We start from the raw sequence: 20,214 nt of genomic DNA on the forward strand, positions 1-20,214 counted from the left end.
TATTTTTTTGGGTAAATTACAGGTTGTCCATAAATTTTTAAGGATGTGTCTCATACTTATATGAACTTTGGAAAATGTTTTACATGGTCTCCGTGTCGTATAGAATTTTTAAACTCTCCAATTTAGTATCTAATAGGTCATTGACGTTGACCTATTACACTTTTTTTTTTATAATTCGCGAATATATACATAATAGAAAATTCAAGATCTTGACCTATTAGACATAAGATTGATATATTAAACACGAAATTGAAAGTTTGTAGAGCTATTATATACATTTTAAAATTCATGAATTTATAAGACATAACTTTAAAAGTTCAGTAACTAATTAAGCTCGTTATTTAACTTTATTTTCTAATCTATTCGAATCTTATAATATATCTCTTAGAATTTACAATTACTTTTAAATTACTCTTTGAGCTAAGTACGTTAAAATATGAATTGACATCTATATACATATTTTTGAAAAGTACGACTAAAATATGAAGTGACATTTACCCACACGTTATAGTTATGTCCTTGAACTTGAAAGCAAAGGTGGGCCTCACTTATAATTCATCTTATTCTATTCCTTTTATTTTTCCAAAGAAATTATGAGACATCAAAATTTTGAAATCTCTAATTTCTCAAGCTTTTCATAATCTTATTTATTCATAATATTAAAAATTTTGATGTACAAAGAATAAAAATTAAAAAACAAAGGCCTTTTCTCTTTCCATTTGGTGCTTGAGCTTAAAAGATCAGTGCCCTATCTCGTGCTTAAAAAATATGTTACTCAAACTATATAGGAATAATTTGAAGTTTATTTTTCCTTGTACTGTATTAAAAAAGTTTTAATTTGAAGGAAAAATTACAATTTAACTTAGTTTAATTTTACTTAAATAGCGGGAAAAAAGTTTTATGGCTTGTATTTTAAATTTATTTTATTTTGGCTCATCAACTTTTAAAGTATCTATTTAGTGACTTCAATACATGCTCACCTCGACATTTTAATATAATATTCAAAGCCATATTATCCTTTTGCAAAACGAAAATTAACAACAAAAATAAAAGTGGTTAATTTGTTATAATTTAATGACTAAACTAGACATTATAAAATTTTATAGAATATACTTTTTTTTAATTTAAGAGTTGAAAGAGATCTTTTTAAAAGTTTGTGGGTCAAAATAAAATAACTTCAGAAATCAAAATTAGAATAAAATCTATTTTTGAAATACCTTATCTTTTAAATCTTTTTAACGGTTAATTTTTCTTTTTAAATTATGGCTTTTCTAGAATTGTACATTATTCTATTCATTTTGTCTTTTTCTATTTTTTTTTTTGGACTCTCTCTCCTACTTTTTTAATTCAATTTTTTGGCTCAACTATTTTATTTCTCACTTTATAACTTCTTGAGTTCTCCCTTTCTTTTTATTTTCCCGAACTAATTTGTATTCTTTTTTAAACATCTAGTTCCTCCACTAAAGCTATAAAATTTTAAAAGATACCAAATAATGTTTCAAATTATCTAAACCAACACGAATTCTTTCACCATATTAAAAGTAGATTTTTCTAATAAACTCCTGAAAATGGAGATATATCCGGTTGAAATTGAAATAGGTAAAAGTTAAACTATCTGCAATTGTATAGTCTCGTATGTGCACAGTGTCATGGTTACCCTTTTTTCAATGTGTGGTCAATTTATTCGCATGTTCTTTTATATTTGCTAGCCTTTTTAATTTTTTTTTTCTTTTCGAATATAACAATATGTGGGGTGGAGATTCAAACTCACGATCTTCTCATCGTGTTGCTTTAACTAGTTGAGCTAAACTAAAGTGGACACCTTGCTAGAAATTAGTTGAGTGTATGTGCATATTTGTATTTTCTTTTACACTAATTACAATTACAATCACTTATTGCTTGTTGGGGGAGAGAATATATTTCATAACTATTTTATTTTAAAAAGTCACACTATCAATAGAAAATTCAATTGATAACATAAATTTAATAGGTATTCTAAAAGTATCACAACTTATCTTTAAGAAAATATAGTACCAAGTGTGACTTTTGTTATGACCTTTTTATTACATTTGAATTTGAATTATAATATTTTTGTAAAATTTCAAACTTTTTGCTATATTCGAAATCTGATACCTAATCAATCACATGTTGTTTTTGTATTTGTTTTAAAAAGAGAAAAAGAAAATAAAATTAACAAGCACTTGGCATCTAATTGAACACGTCTCTCGTAATATCCACTGACTAGTGTTCAAAAAAATTTTCATCCTCAGTCTCTTTAGTCTCTCTTGGGGAAGGTATAACCTTTAAAGGCTCCTATTGTTGTATCCACGTTTGAAATTATTTAGGGTCTGTTTTGATAATGAATTTTGTTTTTGGTTTTGTGATCTCCGTTTTCTATTTTTAATTTTTAGTTTTTAGAAAACAAAACTCATATTTAAAAAAAAAAAAAACCTAAACATATTTGATGACCATTTTTTGCTTTCTATTTTAAAAAGTTGAGAGAGTTGAAGATACATGCTAGAGATAGACAACAGGGTGAGACTGGAGTTGGAGATGCCCTCCCCATCCCATTCTCGTTTAATTTTATTCTCATCTCTATCCCATTATCTGATTTTGGAGATTGAGGTCCAAGTAGAGAAATCCTCGGGATGGGGTTCATGGGAAGAAAAATTACAAGTTTAGTCATTAGTTTTAGTTATTTTAGAATTTAAAAAATAAAAAGAGTAATAAATATATATAAATTATACCTTTTTACTGAAAATTTATTATTTATTAATATTAATAATTAGTTAAAAATATTTAATATTTATTCATGATTTAGTAAAATAGTTAATAAAATATATATTTATTATTTATGGAATTGGGACAGGGTCAGGGCATTGTGAGAAACGGATTTCCGCAGAAGGTACCTGACTCATTTTTGTCATCCCTGATGCAAAGGCACGGAAATAAAAGTTTAAAGAGATAGAAAGAAAATTTTTAAAAAGAAATTTTAGAGAGATAAATTTATTGAGGAAAAATAAAAAGATTTATAGAAAAACTAGTGAGAGAAAAAGTTAAAAGACAAAAGAAAAATTTCGAGAAAAAAGTTGAAGATATATTTGTTAGAGAAAAATAAACAAATAAAAAGAGAAATAAAAGTCATAGAGAAATAAAATTGAAAGAGTAGAAATTTAGATAGAGAATAATTGAATATATATTTGCTTGAGATAAATATATTAGAAAAAGAGCAGGATAAAGTTATAAAAAGTTAAATTTGAGAGAGAAAAGTGGGAGAAAATGTTAAATTTTTAGAGATAGGAAAATGAGAGTGATATGTCATCGTAAAAAGAAATAAATAAAAATATATAGATATAAAAATTTTGAAGAGGAGGAGAAATAATAGTAAATATTCTAAATATAAAAAGTTTAAAGAAAAAATAAGTGTTTGGTTAATTGTTCTCATTTTTATTTCTCAATTTTAAAAAAAATGTTTTCAAAATTGTGTGAACATATTGAAAACGACAAAATCAACATTTTAAATCAACATTTTAGGATTCGTTTGGTAACTATTTTGTTTCCTTCCTTTTTTATTTTTTTATTTTTGGTTGAAAAATAGGATTGCTTGATAAACCATTAAATTTTCTGATTTTTTTAAACGTTTTTAAAATTCAAAGAAAATTTCTAGAGGAAAAAAAAAAGTAAACTAGGTTTCTGTTTTTTGATTTTTTTTTTAATGCTCCACTTTTTCTTTCTTCCATGTATTTAATTTCCTCGAACGAATTTATTTCTTACTCTAAACTTTTTTCTTGTTGGAAATATCTCCCTCTAAATTCTTATCTCTAGAATATTTACGCTATCTTTCTTCAAATTTTTATTTATTTCTTTTTTTTATAACCTATCATTCTTATTTTTATCTCTCTAAAAATTTAATATTTGACTAAAATTGATTCTTTCTACAATTTTGTGTTTTATAATTTTTTTCTCTACCTAATTTATTTTTTCTAGCAAATATCACTTTTCTCTATCTAATACTTTTTTCTTTATAAATTTTCTCTCACGGTAAATTTTCTGTTCATTTTTAAACAAAAAACTGAAAATTAAAACAGATAACAGAGGTAAAAATGAACCATTTTAAACTCTGTGCAATTGTATAGTCTCGTATGTGTACAGTTTATGAGTTATCTTTTTCCAATGTGTAAGTCAATTTATTCACATGTCTTTTGACCTTTTCCAATCTTTATATATATATATATAATATGACAACATGTAGGGTCAGGATTCGAAGTCACAGTCTTTTAATCGAAGATAAGTGTTGCTTTAACCAGTTTAGCTAAATTCAAGTTGGCTCCTTACTAGAAATTAGTTGAGTGTTTGTGCATGTTTTCAAGAGAAAATTCAATTGATAACATAAATTTAATATGTACTCTAAAAGTTTTTCTTTTCTTTTTTTTTTCAAATATAGTACAAGTGTGATTTTTGTTATTGTCTTTTATATTACATTTGAATTTGAATTTTATTTGAATTATGTTATTTTGTAAATTTTTGAACTTTTTGCTATATTTGAAATCTGACACCTGATCAATCACGTGTTTATTTTTTATTTGTTTACAAAAGAAAAAAGGAAAATAAAATCAACAAGCACTTGGCATCTAGTTGGAACACGTCTCTCTGTCTCTCGTAATATCCACTAGGTAGTGTTGAAACAAAATTTCATCATCGCGAGTCTCTCTAGGTGAAGGTATAACTTTTAAAGGCCCCTATTGTGGTAACCACGTTTGAGATTACTTAGGGTCCGTTTTGATAATCATTTATGTTTTTGGATTTTTTCTTTTTTTGAAAAAAAATTATGTTTTTGGTTTTTGTGATATCTGTTATCTGTTTTAATTTTCAGTTTTTTGTTTTTAAAAAACAAAAAATATATTTAAAAAGGAAATAAAAAACTACATATATGCTAGAGAGAGAAAATTTTATATATAAAGTAGATACGACAACGTGGTAAGACTGGAGTCGAAGATGCCCTCCCATCCTCGTTCTCATTAAATTTTTTATTCCCATCTCTACCCCATTATTTGATTTGGGAATTGGGGTCCAAGTCGATGAATCTTTGGGATGAGGATCTTCACAAGAAAAATTACCAGTTTAGTAATTAGTTTTAGTTATTTTAGAATTTAAAATTAAAAATGAGTAATAAATATATATAAATTATATATCTATTTTTTAAAATATTTCATTCATAATTTAGTAAAATAGTTAATAAAATATATATTTATTATTTATACAATTGGGGACGAGGTCGGGACATGGTGAGAATGTATTTCCTATTCTTGGAGAAGGTACTCTGACACATTTTTATCACACCTAATGTAGAGACATGAAAATAAAAGTTTAAAGAGATAAAAAAAAAATTTAAGAAAAATTTTAGATAGATAAATTTATAGAGAGAAATAAAAAGATTTAGGGAAAAAAAACTAATGAGAAAAGTTAAAGAAAACAAAAAAAAAACTTTAGAGAATGAGAGTAAAGTTGAGAGTAGAAGATATGTTAGAGAAAGAAATAAACATTATATTGAGAAAAAATTTTAGACAAAAAAATTTCGAGATATATTTGTTAAAGAAAAAATAAATACATGAAAAAGAAAGGAAAGTTATAGTGAAAAAAATTGAAAGAGTAAAAATTTAGATCGGGAATAATTGAAGATATATTTGCTTGAGAATAAATAGATTAGAAAAAGAGAACGAAAAGTTATGAAAGGTAAAATTTAGAAAAATATTAAATTTTTAGAGAGAAAAAAGTGAGAGAGATTGTCATTGAGTTATGCTCACTTTTACTATAGATATAAAAGTTTTGGTGGATGAAAGAAATAATAATAAAATACTCTAGAGATGAAAATTTTAGAGGAAAAAATAAGAGTCGGGTGTGAACTGATGTTATTTATCATTTAGCAATTTTAGAGAATGTTTCCAAATTGTCTAAATATTTTGAAAACAACGAAATTAGAGATTTTAGTTTTCTATTTCTTATTTTTGTTTCCAGTCTTTTTTTTCTTCCAAAACATGAATAAAAAAGTATAATAAATATTAAATAAAAGGTTTATATTTAATTTTAAAAATTAATTTTTACCTTAAAATTTTACTATTTTTATTTATAATTTTAGGGAATAAAAAACAAGAAATTTTCATTTTTCATAAAAAGAAAAAACAAACAAAAAAACAGTTACCAAATGCAGTTATATTTTTATTTATTAAAAAAAGAAAATAAAAAATAAAAAACGAGAAACGAGAAACGATAAATATTATCAGATAAACCCTTAAAATACTCCAATCCCAAATTCATCTTCTATATCATTGTTTGATGCTACTTTGTGTGGTTTTAAAAAGTATCAATATAGACATTTACTAAATATGCCGATGATCTTTTAAAAAAAAAAAATAGAAAAAAAGCTTATGAAACAAAAATGGTATTCAACTTGTTTTTTAGTACCACATGTAGGGGTGTGATCGGACTCAATATACTAATTATTGTTAAGTTATGCTCGCTTTGACATTGAATTTATTATTATATTAAATAATTTATAAACAAAATAATAAAAATGACTAAATTGGTTTTCAATAAAAAAATTATGGGCTAAAATAGAATATTTGATAGCTGATAGATAGAAAGTGTTTATTAAGTGTAGAATAAACATGAAAGTTTACCAACAATGATAAGATTTAATTATTTCTGTAAATTACCAATTGTAGTCTGTATATTTTATGCTGATCATGTAATTTTAAAAGTTTGAAAAAGTTTCAATCTAATTTTTGTAGTTTTGTTTCAAAATATCACAAATCATGACTTGGGTTGATTTTCACAAGCCCTAATCCTCAAAACCTACCCATTTTAATTATTGGCTACTCATTTCTCTTATATTCGAAAATCAACCTGTCCCTTTATATTTTACCCAATTCAAACTCTAGTATTCAATTGACTTAATACAATCAATCATATTAACCTTAACACACACTCACATATCAAACATTAATTAACAATTCTCTCTCTGTCACGTCTACAAAAAATTAAGGGGGTAATTGGGTCGATTCCTTACCTCCCTAAAAAAATATATCCCAATAAGAAACTTATTAACATTATTCGGTGATAACATCAAAATTTTGAGAGATTTAACCAAACAAAAACTTTTAAAATCAAAGGGGAACCAATTTAAAATTAACCACAAAGCAAACGACTAAAATGATAATTTATTTATTGAAAAGAAAAAGAAACTTGTTAGATTAATAATCTTTAAAGAAACTAGAACAGGGAAAAATGGGTTCAAAAAGTCGAGCGATATGTCGACATGCTTGACATCGACACGGAGGAAAAGTCAATTTTCCCTTATGTCGTCGACATGTCTTTTTTTTTTAAGGTTATTTTATTTTCATCTTCTTCCTACTATATCACTACAATCTATAATTTCTTACAACCTCGATGATTGTAATCTTAGTCTGTTAAATGCGACATTCACATTTTATCCAATCTAGTCTTTAGTTACACAATTGAACAATATATGTGAAATATTGACATATATAAATTCAAATTAGGTAAAAATTAAAAAGGTAAAAAAAGTAAGAATAATTTGAGTGAATTAGAGATGTGTTTGGAAGATGTTTAGATTTGATTGGAAAGTTGGATTGATGATTGATTTGAAAATGTATTTGAAAAATGTGTAAATTCAAATTTGAAAAGAGGAGGAGGTAAGAAGTAAAAATGTAGAGTTAATTAGAATTTAGAAATGTGTTTGGAAACCAAGTCGATTATTATCTCATTGAAATCAATCCTATTATGAAAGACACCAAAGAAGTAGTAAAAAGTTTACAATTAAAGTTTACTTTACATATTCAAATAATTTCCATCAATCTTCATTAAATAAAAAAAAAATTTGGATATATCAATCGACGTCGACATTTTTATAGGTAAAATGGTCATATTCTTACATTTAATTGGTTAAAAGTGATAATTATAGACGAATTAAGTTGCAATTCAAGTTTTATTTGCTAATTCAAAAAATTTCCACCAATTTCCACAATTTCTGTTATCTTTCCCAAAATATATGTCGACATCGACATGTCCGTAAAATCGGGACCTTGACATTTCCATCGACATCGACATTTTGAACCTTGGACCTAGGTGCCCAAAGAGTTGGCGAACAAACGGAGATCTTGACTTGACGTTGGTGGGCAACTCTAAGATATTCTTTATCTGACTATTTTTCTTTTAATATATTTTTTATAGCTTAAAAAAAAACTATATTGTTTAGTTAGAATAGTAGTCATGCCAGTCTGTAATCTTTTTTTTCCCCTAATAACTCAGAATCAGTTTAAGGTCGCCTAAACATTTTGTAAGTTTCTTACTTTTAGGAAACAATCTAAAAATTTTATAGAAATTTTGGAATCAATTAAAACAAGTTTCTTGTTTCTTACTTTCATCTCCAATTTATTACGAAACATAAATATAAATATTATTTGATCAACGTTCAATTCATGGATGTTGAAACCATGCAATTATGTTTTACTTTATTAAAAATGAGTAAATCAAAACAAGAAACAAGAAACAAGAAACAAAGACATTACCAAACGAGCCCTGAACTTCCACTCCTATAATCGAGATATTTACACTCATTTCAACGCTCAAAACACAGAGATATAAAGAATTTTTTGTATCAAGCTGTTAAAGTACAAAGACTAATTATTATTTTAATAAATGCGTGAACAATCCTAATCCAATACAACCCTTACAATTTAAAATTGGGTCAACTAGTTTTTGGAGCCCTAGGAGTGGTACTCTTCATGATTTAATTAACCTTTTAATTAGTATAGAAATTGGAAGACAAAAAGGAGAATAGTTAATTAACCTTGATTTACACTACACTTTGAGTCCCACAAGTATCATAATTAAACATAAACAACAATGATTAATTTAAGCTGGATAAGGAAGCAAAGAAGTACTCGATGATGATGATTTCAACCCCTAAAAAACCCCAAGGTTTAAGCATTGTGGGGCCCTCATCCCTAAATTCCTTATCCAAAGAAGTGGATGATGATGATTTCAACCCCTAAAAAACCCTAAGGTTTAAGCATTGTGGGGCCCTAATCCCTAAATTCCTTATCCAAAGAAGTGGATGATGATGATTTCAATTTTCAACCCCTAAAAAACCCTAAGGTTTAAGCATTGTGGGACCCTCATCCCAAAATTTAATTATATTTTTTCTTAGTGGTCCATTTGGCCCTATCATATTCATTAGAAGCATATATTAAAATAAAACCTAATTTGCTTGTATGCAGTGTCAAGCATTGTTAAAAGAGCCTCCTGTTTTCTTCCTTAATAGGCTTGAGGAGGACTAAAGTGCAATAAGGAGTGACCAAAGATTTTTTTTTTTTAATATAATTACATCACAAATGGAGGATGGAGATTTACAACCTACTCCTTTCCTAGAAAAGTCAAAGATCGAGATCTTTATAATGCCAGTATGAACATAGCTCATTGATTAATGATATCTACTTTTCAGTTTGTGACATAGACCAGCACTAATAAAAAAAAAACTTTAAACGACGAAAAAAAGCAAACATACCAATAAATTATGACGACAGTGCTTGCGAACAATCAAATACTTAATAGGACTATGTTAAGTCTTTTGAGCCTTGCCTAGTAAGAATCGAGGAAGCATTGGCGGCTAACTTCAGGAGACTCAACAACAACTTGAGACTCAACAACAAGAGACGCAACAACAATTAGAGAGAACATTGACAATTGAACGACAAGAGACTAAACAACGACTAGAGGAAACTTCTTGAAATGCATCAATATATCGAGAGGTTTACAAAGGGAGGAAGTTCATCACATAGTAAGGTATGTTGTGAAGTTAGTTTCTTGGTGTTCTGGTTTTGCTCTCGAGTTTTAAGACTTTACATATGTTTTGAGTATGTCTTTTGATTTATGTATGTCTAGAGTATGTTTTGATTTACGTATGTTTTGAATATGCCTGGAATTGTATAAAGTTATCCTTCTAAATTGCAAATGTTTCGAGTATATCTTATCAAATACGTATATCTGGAGTATGTCTAATACTTTGAACTTTCTTATGTTTGAGATCATGATGAAAAGTGAGATGTTGTTCATGACATGAGATTTGTGGAGTATAGTTTATGGGTGTTCTAAAGTCAGTTCTACATGTTCTGTGATTTTTAAATAAGTTTATAAAGAGTTCTCGATAGATTTTGTAGGTGATAGTTGCTTATGTCATTTGTTTTTAATTCTGAGGGGGTTTGAATGGAAAAACACAAATCTTTTTGAGCTTTTATCCTATGTACTAGTGTATTACCACGTGCAATGCACGTATAAATTTTTTTTAATTATAAGGTAACTTAAATTTTATATAATTTCACGTAAAATATTTTAAGTATAATTATTTTAAAAAATAATTAAGATTAATTTTTATATATATTTATTATTATTGACAGCTAATTACTAATAATAAAATGTACTATTTATAATTATTTTTAAAATATATTATTTATAGTTAATTGTTAATGATATATTTTGTAAATAAATTAATTAAAAGTAAAGGAAAAAATTATATATTAATAAAAAAGTAAATAGGTATTTTAATATTTTTATTTTTAAATTATTTCAACCTAATATGGGTCCTTTATTTTATTTTTTTAATATTTTGTTTGTTTATTAAATATTTGTTTAGGGCTGATATTTTGTTGTATATGTTGAATTTTTTAACTAAAACTAAATTATTTTATTGATTTAATTTTATATTATAATTAAAATTATTAAAGAAAAATTCTTCAAATTATAATATTAGAAAATAAAATGACCAAAAGTTTTATATTCCACCTTTTACCATTCTATACAAATTATTGTTTATAATTAATTTATTAATTAAACATTTTTTTATATACTGGCTTCTATGATTGTTTTTTTTTTCAACAATAAGAACATGAGCTTGTAATTATCTATATTTTGAACAAATATTCTAAATAAAATTGCTAAAAAAATATTCCAAATAAAAAAAATACACTAAACAATAAAAAACATTAGTAACAAAAAAAAGTCCAAATCCTAAACTAAATAAAATTGCTAAAAAAAGAAACATTCCAAATAAAAAACACACTAATTAGAAAAATAACAATAGTAACCAAAAAAAATCCAAGTACTTACTATACACTCATCTTTTAGAGTAAATATGCTTATTCTTGAAGATTGGTTGACATATACTATTATTCAACTTTGTAAAATTGTGGAATGGTAATGTTACAAACCTAGTATTCGAGATATGTAGATTCAACATATGCCTCTCTTGCAACTTGATGAATATGTCACAAATATCTCGAGATGTTTTCAAGATTGAATCATCTTTGAGAGATGTTTCAAGGAACTAAGAATAAAAAAGTATTGAAACTTGTGAAAAACATGTAGAAGAAAACCTATTTTTATAGTAGTAGAGGATAAAACATTACAAAAGCTTTTCAAATTCTAAAACTCTTGAAATTCTAGTATGAATTTTAATTAAAGAAAAAATTAATTTTATGTCGTTGGAAAACTTTTTGCATTCTAACCTTTTATATTCCATGCATTTATAGTATTGATAATTAATAATTAATAATTAATTTAATATTTGTAATAATATATTAATGGCATAATTTGTAAATTTGTAAATTTAGTAAAGGGCAAAAGTGTCTAAAAATGTTTTTCCTACATCCTATCTTTTTAATATAGTATAGATTTGACAAAGGGATAGGTTTGTGACATTGGTTTAGTATATTGGTTTGATTTTGTCTATTATAGTTTGTAGAATTTATTTTCGTACTTATACTACAATAAGAGTTGAGCAATTCTTTGTGCAAATTGGCGCAATTGTGGAAACATATTTTATAATCTTGTTCGAGTTGGAGATGGAGAATGTTATTTGTAAATTTAGGAAGACATTTAGTTGTTTTTATTTTTAGAAATTTCATTCTATATTTACACACTCTAATTAAATTGTTTTTATTTCCAGAAACTTGTAAATGTTGTTCAATGAGATTTACATTATTATCCTAGTAATTTGACTATTTGAACGTTGATTCTACATTTTGTTGATTTACATGGAAATTCAGGTTTGCAAATAAGGAAAATTAAAATGAAAAGAATAATAAATAAGCGACGAAAATATAAATACGTTGCATTGGCGATGAAAGTGCTTTTGTCGCTATTGCAACGAAATTGGTATTTTGTCACTAGGCCATGTTGTTACATGGCGACGAAAATGCAACGTTGCTTATGCGACAAAATGTCATTTCGTCGCCTAAAATCTTATGAGACTCATTTACGACGATGAAACTGCTTTCGTCGCTGATAACCTTCAGCGACGAAATTTGCTTTTCAGCGATGAAAATATTTCGTTGTTGAAAGTCCTAATAAGCCTTAAATAAAAAAAAGTTTGGGGGAGAGAGTAGCATCAAGGAACATTAATAACTTTTTAGTGTGTTATAATGAAAACGTTATGGGTTAAATTTTGAAGCATTTCTTGAAACTTTAGGGATTAAAACTAGTTTAATAACCATTTTGAAGCATGTCTTTTGTCGCTATCACTCGTGTATTTCTTTATCTTGTTATCGCTAATTTTTTAAAATGTTTTCAAATATATGCCAAATTTTGAAAACTAAAAAAATGGTTTTAAAAACTTATTTTTGTTCTTTTAAATTTGGGTAAGAATTTAAATGTGTTTTTAAAAAAGATGAAAGCATGCTAAAGAAATGAGAGCAAACAAACATACATTTGAAAAATAGAATACTAAAAACGAAATAATTATCGAATAAAGTCTAAATTATAAGATTTTGAAATCCACGGTCCGAAAGTAGTTTCAAAACTCCATAGAGTAAAAAATTATTTATCTCTAAATTAATTAAGTATTATTATTATTACAAAAACTATCATATATTTTTAAAACCAAAAAAAAAAAAAGAGAGGTACAAGTAGAGAAATGATGGGATAGAAATGATAACATTAGAGGGCTAAACCAACTATTTACTTACATATTAATTATAAAGGTAAACCAACTATTTACTTAGATATAATTATGAATAATCCGTGAAAGATTGACTTTCATTGTAATGAATCAATTAATATACGTGAATGTAATTTTTTTTAGTACATTTTGAATATGTAAATTCAATTGATTAAAGCATATATCTTCGATCGAAAGATCAGAAGTTGTAATTCACCACCCTGCACGTTAAACTAAGGAAAAATGGGGATGTAACTTTGTTTATTGTACATTAGATTGCAACTTTAAATTTTGAGTGTAGTAACTTAGATAGATTCAGTTAAATAATTGGAGTTACCTAGGAAAAAACATGATACTCAATTTAGGCCTTAAAAGAGAAATGACCCAAACCAAATAAGTTGGGCTGGATGCATGGCCCACTAGCCATTCCCTACTCATAGTTCATATCAAACTTAGATTTAGGTGGGTGTGTTTTTTAGCCAACTAGAACATAGTTCAACTATTGGTTAAAACGTGTATCTTTATATAAATTAAGGAGTTTGAATTTCTATCCACATGTTTTGTATAAAAGAAAAGAAAAAGAAAAAGAAAAAAGATGTGGATTCAAGTTTGAGTGTATGACCTACCTTGATTAGGAGTATTAATGAGTTGGATTGGTTGAAATACTTGTTAGACTCAGCTCAATTGTTTGGTTTGTAAATTTATTCAACCTAAACGACCTTTATTAATTAAATAATGAACTCAACTCGGCTCAACCATGAATAATATTTGAGTTGAGTTATATTCTCTAACATTGAATTAAGATCCATGAGTCAATATTTATTTATACGGTGAACAATTACACTCCAAAAGCTTAAATAGTTATTTTAAAAAATGGTGGATAATAAATAATCTATAAAAAAATTGTTAAATGAAACAAAATTAAAATAAATATATCCATATATAATTTTATGTTAAGTAAAAGAAGTAGTTTTTAAATTATTGAGTCCGTTTGATAACCATTATAGTTTTTGGTTTTTGGTTTTTGGTTTTTGTTGTTTTTAGTTTTTTGTTTTTGGTTTTCTGTTTTTAAAAAACAAAAACCATATATGTTTGATAACCAGTTTTTGTTTTTTGTTTTTAAAACAACAAACCAAAACATGTTTGGTAACCATTTTAGTTTTGTGTTTTTAAAAAGTTAGACAATTGAAAATACAGAAAATTTTATGCAGGGTAGAGATGGTATTGGTGTGAGTGAGGATGCTCTCCTTGATTCTCGAGCTCGTGAAAATTTTTAATCTCCATCTCCACCTCATTCTTGGTTCCGAGAGATGTCCTCGAGAAAAATTATCGGTTTTATAAATGTTTTTAATTATTTTTAGAATTTAAATATAAAAAAGTGTAATATGTATATTAATTATTTAAAAAATGGAATCGGGGACGGGGTCGGGACGTGCATTTTCTATTTTTGGGACCCGACCCTACGGAAATTTTTGTCTTTCCCATAATGTAGAGACATAAAAATAGAGATGTAAATAAACTTTTGGAAGATAAATTTTAGAGAGATAAATAAAAATATTTAGAAAAAAATAGTGAAAGAAAAGTTAAAAGACAAAAAGATAAAAATTTTGGGGAAAAAAATAAAGTCAAGAGGAAAAGATATGTTAAAATGAAAAAAAAAATTATAAAGAAAGAGAAAAAATTATAGTGGAAACAAATTTAGAGATAAAAACAAGATTCAAAATATAATTTTTATATAAAATAAATAAATACAAAGATAAATAAAAGTTACGGTGAAAGAAAATTGAACGAGAAAATAAAATATAATTTTTAGAAGAAAAAATAAATTACGAAGAGGCATAAACGTTATAAAATATGAAATTTTCGAGAGAAAAAAATTAAGAAAAATATTAAATTTTTAGAGAAGGAAATAAAACTGATCTGTTAGGAAAAAAATACAATAAATTATGGAGAGAGACAAATAACAATAAATATTCAAAATATGAAAATTTTAGAGAGATAAAAATAAAGTTTGGAGAGAGAAATTTAGAAATAAAAAAATATTAGAATGAAAAATAAATTTTTTTAAAGATATATGAGAAAGAAAAAAAAAAGTTGAGTATTAGGAGGAGATAATTGAGATTTTGAAAAACAAAAATCTCTTTTTGAAAACTTTTTTTTTTTTGAAATTTACATAGAATTTCAAAATGATATTTGAAAAATAAAAAACAGAAAATTGAATTGGTTATCAAACAACCGTGTTTTAACTAAAAATCAAAAACCAAAAACCAAAAACGAAATGGTTATCAAACGGGCTTAATAGGTTGGGTTAGTTTTTTTTTTTTTTTTTTTTTGTCTTTCTTTTTGATAAAAGGCTACATTAAATTCAAAGAATGCCATTTAGGCTTTAATCCATTCAGCTTTTAAATATTCAACTAACCTAAAATTGGTTTTATAATTTAATTTCATTTCAGCAGCCAATTTTATTATCAACTTTTAAATTTGGTACCACAAACCAAACTCAAAATCATAAATCACAATTACTTACAAAATTGCGGAAGTCTCAGTTCAAACTCGTGTTTCTCAAACACGATTTAAGCCCATAGCTGCCAAAACTATTGTATTTTTGTAATTACTTTTTTGTTATTTTTTAAAAGATTACATTAAAAAAAAATTTATGAGATTGATCTAAAGAATTGAAAATTATCGTTGTTCCTTTGTGTCTTGTTTTTCGAAAAATAAGATAAAATAGATTTTTTTCTCGTTGGGTTTAACAAATTAAATGTATGGATGAGATCAAACTTTTACGTTTAAGAAAGATAATGAATTATGAATTACTCGTTATTTTAAGTTTCTTTATAGTCTTATCCCTCCAAAAATGATCTTTCTCTTGCCTCTCTCTCCCCCTCTTCCTCTCACAATTTCAAAGTGAAAAAAATGTAAATTTAAAAACTTTAAAAATAACAAACAAATAAATAATTGAATCACAGCCAAATAATTCATTATTATAATTAGTATAAATATGGCTGAATATATAATTCTGTTACTATTATTTCATCCTTTGCGTATTGGATTTTTGAATTAAATATTTATTGTCATTGTAATGTTAAAAGTTTATTCATAATTGGATAATATGACATTTAAAAATATTTATCCACTCGGGCTGAAAATAGGCTGTGTTTCAAATTGATAAATTAGACCTTGACTCTACCTACAAAAATAAACAATCCATTAATAACAATCTTTTTTTTTTTTTTGGTCTCTGCCATTTTCTTAAATTAAGTTTACCACTACTTTCAAATATTGTATTCCTTTCTTTTGTTATCCTTTTGTTATAACTTCACAAAAATGTTTTCAAAATCTAATCCAATTTTGAAAGAAAAAAAAAGTTTTGATAACGGATTGTGTAAACTATATTTCATTTGAATTATAGCTAGATTATTTTTTTGGTTAGATTTCGTATATTTATGAAATATTAACTCCCATAAGTCATATTTTGCAAGAACGGGTCATTAGAATGAACTAGAACATAATTGGATCAAATTGAAATAAAAATTAGAATCTGATCGAGTAAGGAAGAGTACATAACAAGGCATTGAGTCAAGCACCCGAGAAAACAGTAGTATCGATGTGCCTACATCATGAAGATAGGAAAAGGCACCCGAGAGGACGTGATGTGAAACCTTAGGAAATTTCAGATAAAAATCCTTCCACCGAATGAGGACTCTTGACTGTCAAAACTTAAAACCCTAAATCAAAATAGCACAATCCCAAGGAAGATTGGATAAAAAATTACCTTGTTGATCGAAGTCCATCAAGTAAGGAGAACTAATTCCCCACTCCAAGTTTGAACACTTCACAAGTAGGTTGATCAAACCCAACTCAAATATTCCAAGCTTACAACCTATACATCAAGAATTACGAAGATTCAAGTGTTATTGCTGACTTGAAAAATTGGCTCAAGAGGCACAAATTCCATTAAAAAACTGCACTCCCAAACAACCTAAATGATAAGCCTATGACTTACCGATAAAAAGAACCTAGGTGGCATCAAATACTAATCCTAATTTATTTTGGTAAAACTAAATAAATCAATAAAATAACAAACTAAATTAAATAATTTTAAGGCCAATACTTGTCACAAAATAAAGAAACTAAGGCCTAATTGATTAAGCTCTTAACTTAAATTAAAATAAATGAAATTAACACCATCATAAAGTTTGTATCTTAAATGGAGTTTGGTGGTAGGCTTGCTAGTTCTTATTAAGACGGTGCCACAACACTCTGAACTTTTCATTTCCGCTTTACTTTTTATGCAGCACCATGACGCTGTCACAACGTCTTTTTATAAAGTTTGGGCTTCTTGGTGTCCTGGAGAGGGAACATGATATAATTCAAAAATAGAGGGTAAGGAGAGCATCAAGGAACTTAGAGAAGAGATTTTCAAAGCTCAAGATTGTGAAAATTCGCTCGAGGATGATTAACCGACATGACAGCAATATACTAATTTTTCTCCTTTTCCGTAGTTTTCTAGTTGTTCTTTTTTAAACTTAATTTGAGATATTGTTATTTCAATTTGAGTTTTCATAGCTAAATTTGTTGTCTTAGAGATTTATGTAGCCACTAAACTGTATATTGATTATTTAAGAATATATGTTTCTCTATGCTTCCCGCTTTCAATCTACGGTCATAGATTAATTGATCTTATACTTAAAATCTTATACTCGGAAGAAGTTGTCTAGAGTCAAAACTGAGAAAGAAATTTTAAGGTCGGGAGATTTATAAGTCTTTTAGAGGTTATTAAAAAACTTATTCATTAAAGCTCTTATCTTAATTGAAATTGAAACTAGATAGGAATATTGTTTTCTTAATTAGTATGGAAAATTAACTTGCGCTTGAAAGAGGCCATTGAAAGTTGAGAGTTGAGAGTACTTGACCTATAAAATTAATAGTTCCTTCAGCTTTGAAGTAACTAAGTAATTGATTCATAAATTTTGGAGGTAAAATCAATTCACTAAACTTTCTTCTATTGATTTTCTCATTATTATTTGCTTTGATCTATTCTTTCATAGGGTTTGATACTCTAAATAAAATTGAGCGGTTGCATCGATGGTATTTAAGCGAGTTAGGAAATCGAATCCAAAGAACGATTTCGATACTAACTTACCAACTATATTAAAACTTGACTCGTACACTTGCGATAAATAATTTTTGCTACAAGTTTCAAAAAACTTGTATTTTGTTTTTAAAATTTGTCTCAGAATGATCAAATGTCTTCTCAAGAAATGTGAAAAATGTACCAAATAAATTGTGAGAAAACAAACATAAATTTAAAAAATAGAGAACTAAAAACGAAATTGTTATCAAATTGGACATTAATATTATTAGCCCATATATATGATTTAAATCACTTAACATATCGAGGATAGAATATCACCCTCGTCATTTAGCTGGTTCAACCTAAAGAAGCAAGGGCTCGAGCTCGACCCAGGTACAAGCCTTACAGGCCTCAAGGATTGTTTGGGTCGAGCTTGGATCGGCCTAACCACTAAGACCTAAACCCATGGTCCAATCTATGAGCCTAAATCAATTGGTCAAAATTGGATCGGACTTGAATCGAACATTTGGATCAGCTCATATAATAAATTATTAAAAATTATTTTTAAATATTTTTTCAAACAAAGTTTTTGAGTTTTAGAATTTGTGTTTGTATGTGATGTTTTTTACTTCTTCTTTTTTAAAAAATTATTAATGAATTTTGTTATATCATATTTTTACCACTTAATTTATTTTGATTTTTAAAGAAATAAATTGTATCACTGTATTAATATCAAAGTATATATAGACGGATGAGAATGACAAAAAAATAATAATCTTAAATACTAATTAATTATATATTAATAATATATATATAGATTATATTGGATCGGGCGTTTGAGCCGACCCAACAAACTGATCCAAATATGGTCTTAATGGGCCGACCTATATGTCAGTCCAATTTAAACAAATATTCATATTCAATCCAATTTATGGATAGACCGAGCTAGACCGAATCGGTCAAACATTGACTTTGGACCAGACTTAGATCGGGTTTGGATCGGATGATGAAGTTGAATAGCATATATGTTAGGAAAAAATTAATATTTATTTTTTAAATTTTAAAAGTTAAGGAGCGGTTTAATAATTAATTGATTTTCTGTTTTTATTTATTTGTTTTGATAAAAAGAATTGTAACCAATTCTTTTTTTTATTATTATTTAAAACGAATTTTCAAATTGACAAAGATATTTTGAAAATAGAAAAAAAGTTTGTGAATATGTTTTATAATATATATGTGTATTGTTTATGTTGATATTAATTATTTCCGCCAAAATAAGCATAATTTAGTGTAAATATATTACTTTATCAAAAATTTAAATCTCTACCCTTTATACTAAAAAAATTAATTAATCACCAAATTTCAAAAGTTGTATCTTTTGTTTCATCCCATCAAAAAGATCCAGTCTTTACTTGAGACTGTACTAAAAAAAAAGTGCTCCAATGATTTTGTCATCCAATTGGTCCACACGGCTCCACTTTTTCCACCTTTTTTCTCTCTTTCCTTTCTTTTTTTCAAAAGAATAAAAGAGAAATTATTCGAGTTATTTTTTTCATTTTTATATGAGTATTTTTCTTTTTCTTTTTATCTTTAATGTCCGTTGTTCCTCAGTAGCTCAGTGGTAGAGCGGTCGGCTGTTAACTGACTGGTCGTAGGTTCAAATCCTACTTGGGGAGAATTTTTAGTTATCGCTTTTCTGACCTAGCGACCCCTGTCCTTCTCCTTAGTTTCTAAACGGGAAGAATCGTGGGACATCAAAAGTGGGAAGTTGTTGGTTTTTCTTCCTCACTCTCGTATAGGTGAACTTGGTTCGTTCAATTCTTAGGGAGAAGAAGGATCCACTGGGAATGAATGGGAAGACTGAAGCGTGTCGAAGGGTGTTCTAAGGAGCCATCAACATAGAGAGGTCAGGAAGTCAAACTCAATTACACTTGGAGCACCGATCTCCATCTCAATCTGTTGCGCCATCTTCGGAGCAACTGACTACATTGGAAAGGGAGGTAGTAAAACGTCCATGCAATTCCCACGAAATCCCGTGATTCGAGGAGGAATTGATGAGGAGTTAATGATTTTCCCAGGAGTTAATGATTTTCCCATCTCGCAACTGCCTATAAAGGCCAGGGGT

Source organism: Momordica charantia (genome assembly GCF_013281855.1).
Source record: "Momordica charantia cultivar OHB3-1 chromosome 9 unlocalized genomic scaffold, Mcharantia_2.0 BLBB01000009.1, whole genome shotgun sequence".
Classification (NCBI taxonomy): domain Eukaryota; kingdom Viridiplantae; phylum Streptophyta; class Magnoliopsida; order Cucurbitales; family Cucurbitaceae; genus Momordica; species Momordica charantia.